Below are 7,092 nucleotides of genomic sequence, written 5' to 3' on the forward strand. Positions count from 1 at the left end.
CACACACACACACACACACACACACACACACACACACTGGATACACTGGATACTATAGTGGTAATGCCAAAGCCATACCAGCTTGGACGTCGGCCGAATTAACAGGAATCAGGTGTTGAGGAGCCAGGACACACCGATGCGAAGTGGGCTAAAGAAGGAGGCATAGGACTGGTGAGTGTCAGAAAAGCTGTCCAGAATGAAACAACAAACATCGACGAGTACATCAGGAAGATGGCCACAACTGACCACGTGCTTAGTGAATACCTCAGGCAGCAGAAACCCAAGAAAGAAGAGGAGGAACCATTGTGGAAAGACAGGCCCCTGCATGGTATGTGCCACCAGCAGATAGAGGAAGTGGCTGATATCTAAAAATCCTACCAAGCTGGACTGAAAGAAAGCACAGAGGCACTAATCATGGCAGCACAGGAACAAGCTCTGAGCACAAGATCCATAGAGGCTGAGGTCTATCACACCAAGCAAGACCCCAGGTGCAGGCTGTGTAAGGATGCCCCTGAGACAATTCAGCACATACAGTGGCTTGCAAAAGTATTTGACCCCCTTGAACTTTTCCACATTTTGTCACATTACAGCCACAAACATGAATCAATTTTATTGGAATTCCACGTCAAAGACCAATACAAAGTGGTGTACACGTGAGAAGTGGAACAAAAATCATACATGATTCCAAACATTTTTTACAAATAAATAACTGCAAAGTGGGGTGTGCGTAATTATTCAGCCCCCTGAGTCAATACTTTGTAGAACCACCTTTTGCTGCAATTACAGCTGCCAGTCTTTTAGGGTATGTCTCTACCAGCTTTGCACATCTAGAGACTGAAATCTTTGCCCATTCTTCTTTACAAAAAAGTTCCAGCTCAGTAAGATTAGATGGACAGCGTCTGTGAACAGTAGTTTTCAGATCTTGCCACAGATTCTCGATTGGATTTAGATCTGGACTTTGACTGGGCCATTCTAACACATGGATATGTTTTGTTTTAAACCATTCCCTCGTTGCCCTGGCTTTATGTTTAGGGCCGTTCTCCTGCTGGAAGGTGAACCTCCGCCCCAGTCTCAAGTCTTTTGCAGACTCCAAGAGGTTTTCTTCCAAGATTGCCCTGTATTTGGCTCAACCCATCTTCCCATCAACTCTGACCAGCTTCCCTGTACCTGCTGAAGAGAAGCACCCCCAGAGCATGATGGTGCCACCACCATATTCAACAGTGGGGATGGTGTGTTCAGAGTGATGTGCTGTGTTAGTTTTCCTCCACACATAGCGTTTTGCATTTTGGCCAAAAAGTTCCATTTTGGTCTCATCTGACCAGAGCACCTTCTTCCACATGTTTGCTGTGTCCCCCACATGGCTTGTGGCAAACTGCAAACAGGACTTCTTATGGTTTTCTGTTAACAATGGCTTTCTTCTTGCCACTCTTCCATAAAGGCCAACTTTGTGCAGTGCACGACTAATAGTTGTCCTATGGACAGATTCCCCCACCTGAGCTGTAGATCTCTGCAGGTCGTCCAGAGTCACCATGGGCCTCTTGACTGCGTTTCTGATCAGCGCTCTCCTTGTTCAGCCTGTGAGTTTAGGTGGACGGCCTTGTCTTGGTAGGTTTACAGTTGTGCCATACTCCTTCCATTTCTGAATGATCACTTGAACAGTGCTCCGTGGGATGTTCAAGGCTTGGGAAATCTTTTTGTAGCCTAAGCCTGCTTTAAATTTCTCAATAACTTTATCCCTGACCTGTCTGGTGTGTTCTTTGGACTTCATGGTGTTGTTGCTCCCAACATTCTCTTAGACAACCTCTGAGGCTGTCACAGAGCAGCTGTATTTGTACTGACATTAGATTACACACAGGTGTACTCTATTTAGTCATTAGCACTCATCAGGCAATGTCTATGGGCAACTGACTGCACTCAGACCAAAGGGGGCTGAATAATTACGCACACCCCACTTTGCAGTTATTTATTTGTAAAAAATGTTTGGAATCATGTATGATTTTCATTCCACTTCTCACGTGTACACCACTTTGTGTTGGTCTTTCACGTGGAATTCCAATAAATTGATTCATGTTTGTGGCTGTAATGTGACAAAATGTGGAAAAGTTCAAGGGGGCCAAATACTTTTGCAAGCCACTGTAACAGCAAGGTGCAAGATGCTAGCAGGCAGGGCATACATGGAACGCCATAACCAAGTGGCCGGCATAGTATTCAGGAACATCTGTTCCGAGTATGGCCTGGAAGTCCTATGGTCAAAATAGGACAAGAATAACTGAGCTAAGATCCTGTGGGACTTCCAGATAAAGACGGACAAACTGGTGATGGCTAACTGTTAGAGTTTGTATTGTTGATTGTTATTTATGCTTAGAAATATTTAACCATAGATGCTTAGAGGTGTATAATCAATTGTGTAGTGATAAGTTGTGTGATCTTTAACAGGCTACAGAGGCTTGGTGTGCATTCCACACTAGAATGCACACCTACATCCTGGGAGCACGGGAAGAGGTCGCATCTTGTTTTAATTGTTTTATGGTAGGATTAACGTAGCTACGTCTGTTCTAGTCTAAGTGCTTTTCTGTTTAGATGAACTGCTGGACTTCCTCACCGGGGGGGGGGGGTCTAGTCTACCCTCTTCCTGACCAAGGATGTTTGACCCTTTGATCAGCAACACACACACACACACACACACACACACACACACACACACACACACAGGCAAGGTACTCTTTGTTTGTATGTAGACGTCGTATGTTAATGAACCTATGCATATTCATGTAACCTCAATAAAAGGACAGTGTTACGGGAGGACGGACGAGAGCAACTGGGGTCAAGCGAAGGGACGGCGCTCTGTCCGGTCTCTCCCGTGCACGAATAACATGAAGAACTTTGCCTATTTGTGTCTTGCTTAGCAGTGTAATTATATTGTCTTCAACGTTCCAGCGGATGGGTTCAAGCTACAAACCTATCATTAATTGGTCCTTCGAGCCGGAGCCCTGGAATCGCATTCACCGAGGGGAGGAGAGGCACGCTGAAAGACTGACGTCAGCCAGGAAGTTCCTGTGGATTCGCGGTCTGTCTTTTCTCCTCGATGAATGACGGTCGGCGGGATTTGGGCTGATATTACACTCTAAGCAACGCCAAGTAAGTTTAAAGAGGCCGACTCTATAACCGTGTCGTTGTGCAGTCTCCGCCACTGTGTGAGGCGTTGAGAAGAGCCCGACTCTATAACCGTGTGGTTGTGCAGTCTCCGCCACTGTGTGAGGCGTTGAGAAGTTCGCTACTTTGTGGAGCGATACCCGGGTTCCTTGCTACTTTGTGGAGCAAGAGGTTCCTTGCTACTTTGTGGAGCAAGAGGTTCCTTGCTACTTTGTGGAGCAAGAGGTTCCTCGCTACTTTGTGTGGCGAGAGGTGAGTTCTCCGCCACTTTGTGGGGCGTTGAGAAGTTCCGCGGGGTCCAGACTGTGCTGGACAGTAGGCCTATTTTGTGTTGTTTTTGTTGTCATCGTTGTTGTTGTTGTGTGGGTGTGTGCGTAGCAGAACACGTGGTCTGTGACACCGACTGTTGTTGTTATCATGGGTTTCTAAGCAACCAAGAGTGAGTCGGAGGGAGACAGACGTTTGTGCTGGACTTTGCTCCTGGCAGCACAAAGTATTTATGTAAAAAAGAGAGGGAGCGACGGCTCCACAGCTGCGCGGGTTCACGCGAGCGCGGTCACGCGGGTTTCACGCGGACCTGAGCCGTGCGGTTAATCGCAGGCTTAAAAATGGAAGAGATTAAAATGTTAGAAGTTTTCAGAAAACACACCAGCCTTGAAGAGCGTGTGGAGAAGGCCAGCCCACATCAGCAGCTATGCTCTGGTGGGTGGCTGTCCCCCCACCCCTTGCTGACACAAAACGTTAACTCTTCAGCCTGTGTGCCAGACCATAGACGTAATTGAGGTGGATAGTTGTTAAAAGTCATCTACATTACGCTTGTGGTTGCTTAAATTCAGTACGATGACATGTGAGGTGAAGTGATATAGGTAAATATTTAAACTAATGAAGTGCATAGAGGCACTTGACCTGTGTGGAAGACTTTCGTCTTATTATGAACCATTGCTGAGATGTAGAGCACACCTGTGAAAACAACTAATATGCTGAACCCTGTATGAAACATCTAAAAGTACATGATGGAGAAGCTGAGTTGAATATGAAAGTGTAAGACTTTGCCGCTGTGGGCAGAGCAACTACTGTGTGATGTTGCGTTGCGGTTTTTTTTTTTCTTCTGAGCTGATGAGCAAGCTACACATTATCAGATCAAGAGCTGTCTGAGAACTACTCAAAGAGAGGGAAACAGAGCTATGAGTGTGCACCGTTCCCGTGAGCAGTTTTCCTGCACCTTGACTCGTGTGTGTAGCATCAGCATCATGTTTTTGTTTATTTGTTTTGTTGGGTTGAAAATAATTAAATAAACGTGTGATCATGCCTATGGATCACCATGGCACATATCTCCAGCCATATGATTTATTTATGCAGATGACAAAGTGAGTGTGAATGTGTCTGACATCACAGTGTTTTTGTGCACTGTGCAAGAGTAATTGCCTTTGATTGTGAGTGACAGCGGTGATTTTGCAGGTCACCAGCTATTGTAAATAAAAAAAAAAGAGTGAATAAGAGGGAGAATTTATATTGTAGAAAAAAAATAATCATAGGAAAAAGGTTTTGTGTTGATCAACCAAAAAAACAACTATAATTTCATTTTCTGCTTTTAAGAAAGGATTGTTCACAAAAACACAGAGCGAGAGAGAGAGAGAGAGATATGTGTTGATTAAGCATTGATGATAATAATGAAAATGTCTTAGTTGTCACTTTCAGGTGAAAAGCAGACCTGAATCAATTTTCCACATGCAGCGGTCGGAAGAAAAGTTATAGTTTAACAATTGGAAACGTTCAAGCCAAGTTTCTGGCTGACTTATTTACAGCACGATCTGTCTCAAAACTCTCACTCTTCCCTGAAAAAACCTGATCAGCAGCGGCAGTATCGGAGCAGAGGCTGCAGAAGCAAAAGCAGCAGAAGAAGAAAGCAAACCCATCTTCCTGTCTGATTGAATGAATTCCACGGAAGGGCGAGCAAGATGGCGACGTGAAGAGGAGTTTTTGTTCGAGCGCTTAGCACGAGACACTTATTTGACGTCTTTCTGGCTTTCGGGACTTTTTTGGAGATCAGCGCGCTAAGCTTGCTGGATTTGAGGCCAGGTTCTGCGGCGGCAGCATGTCGAAATGCTCAGAAAGGACTGAGTGACTCGGGCAAGCCACATGCGGCTAGCATGCTGGCTAGCGACCATAGCTACATGAAAGAAATGGACCCTTCATGATGCGCTCAACGTGCCGGCGCTGTGGTGGGAAAGGCTCCATCATAAACACGCCCTGCGCCCTGTGCAGAGGTTCAGGCCAAGAAGAAGAAGACGACGACTTCCAATCCCAAGAAGGTCGGCCCCAGTGTGGGCGAGCTGATTGTGAAAGCCGTGGCCGCCCTCAAGAAGGCTCTGGCTGCCGGAGGCTACGATGTGGACAAGAACAAGGCCCGTGTCAAGACCGCCATCAAGAGTCTGGTGGCGAAGGGCACTCTGGTGCAGACCAAGGGCACCGGGGCCTCCGGATCCTTCAAGATGAACAGGGTTACTGAGGCCAAAGCTAAGACGCCCGCCGCGGCCAAAGCCAAGAAACCGGCAGCAGCTGCTAAGAAGTCGCCCAAGAAGGCAGCAGCAGCACTTCAGCTACTAGACAGGACAAAGCTGAAGGAGAACTGCCGGGACTGTTGAAGTGGGAGAGGACAAAAGAGTGAGAGGACAACAGAGTGAGAAGACTAGGTGAGAACACATAGGAATTATTTAATGTGGGAAATCAAAATTTGGGTTAGCAAACCTGGGGAAAAGAAAACTGACTGCTTAAGTTGGAAAATTGAGACGGAGTCTGAAACATTGCGAAAATAGAAACATATACAAAATCACACACACACAAGCAGAACATGCATTAACCCTACTAACAATTCCAAACACAAAATGACTCATGAAGACTCATAGCACATTAGTTAAGAAATGATTAAATAATAGCAGAGAAGTGTGTAGGAAAGGCAGCTTTAAGAACATGCTCTGCTGGAGATGCAGCTCCACAGACATGCATTAGACCTGCCTAATAACACAAACACATGTAATGAAAATTAGCTTGTTATCTTTCATCAGTGTTAAATTAGTGTCAATTTAGCAGACACTTGTTATTAAATACTGAATGTATCCAATGCAAAAAATTGACTCTCTGGGTTGCAGGACAACAGTTTAACCTTTGATCCTGGGTTGACCACCAACCAGTGATCAGACAATAAATTTAGTTGTTAATATAGTAAATTGGGAGAAGCTTCCTGCTTGATTAATGCAGCACATGTAATTTACTGTATGAGGGAAATTGTCTTTTGTGATACTATTTTGAACATGCTTTTCTGTCGTCCTGTCAACTTAGTGGGTTAATAGCTGATATGCAAATTAGTTGATCGGTTTTAGATTAATGAAAGGTGACTGAATTCTAGTATGAGTGAATGAGATGTGTTGGAGTTGTTGTGTGTTGAGTGGAGACTCTAAAACACTGAGTTTCCTGCTTTGATGTGCGAGTGAATCCTGTATTTAGATACACAACTCTGAATACGTCAGAACAGACTGTTTTGTGAAGTGCATGACAGCATGTCACATGTTTTATGATGAAGGGAAAAGGAAAATTGAATAAAATAGATCTGTGACCTAAATGAGTGAAGAGCACAGACCTGGGGATTAAACTCATAGCTAATAAGGCATTAAGGTTATGTTGTTTTGTGCAGCTGATGGTTGATTTGGAGTGAATCTAGCTGATGATTTTTCTTTTGTTGTGAAGTTGAGCCTGCCGATTAGTATGATGGTATGATGAACCATGCTAATGGTATGATTTACCCTCCTGAGATGAGGAGCTTGTGTCATGACTTAACAAGGCCTTTTTATTTTGATACTTTCACAGTGCACTGAAAGTTTTGTTTGATAATCTCTGTTCTTTAAGCAGATCTGCACGTCGGGAATTAAAAGCGCTACACGT

General features: G+C 44.8%; 1 pseudogene; it reads left to right on the forward strand.

Annotated features, from left to right (window-relative positions):
• The first annotated feature begins 5,350 nt into the window (after positions 1 to 5,350).
• Positions 5,351 to 6,055, forward strand: LOC146628236 (histone H1 pseudogene; annotated as a pseudogene).
• The last annotated feature ends 1,037 nt before the right edge of the window (positions 6,056 to 7,092 follow it).

This window comes from Diplotaxodon limnothrissa, linkage group LG7 (assembly GCF_057381915.1).
Source record: "Diplotaxodon limnothrissa isolate DT_005_m linkage group LG7, D_limnothrissa_male_GT1.1, whole genome shotgun sequence".
Classification (NCBI taxonomy): Eukaryota; Metazoa; Chordata; class Actinopteri; order Cichliformes; family Cichlidae; genus Diplotaxodon; species Diplotaxodon limnothrissa.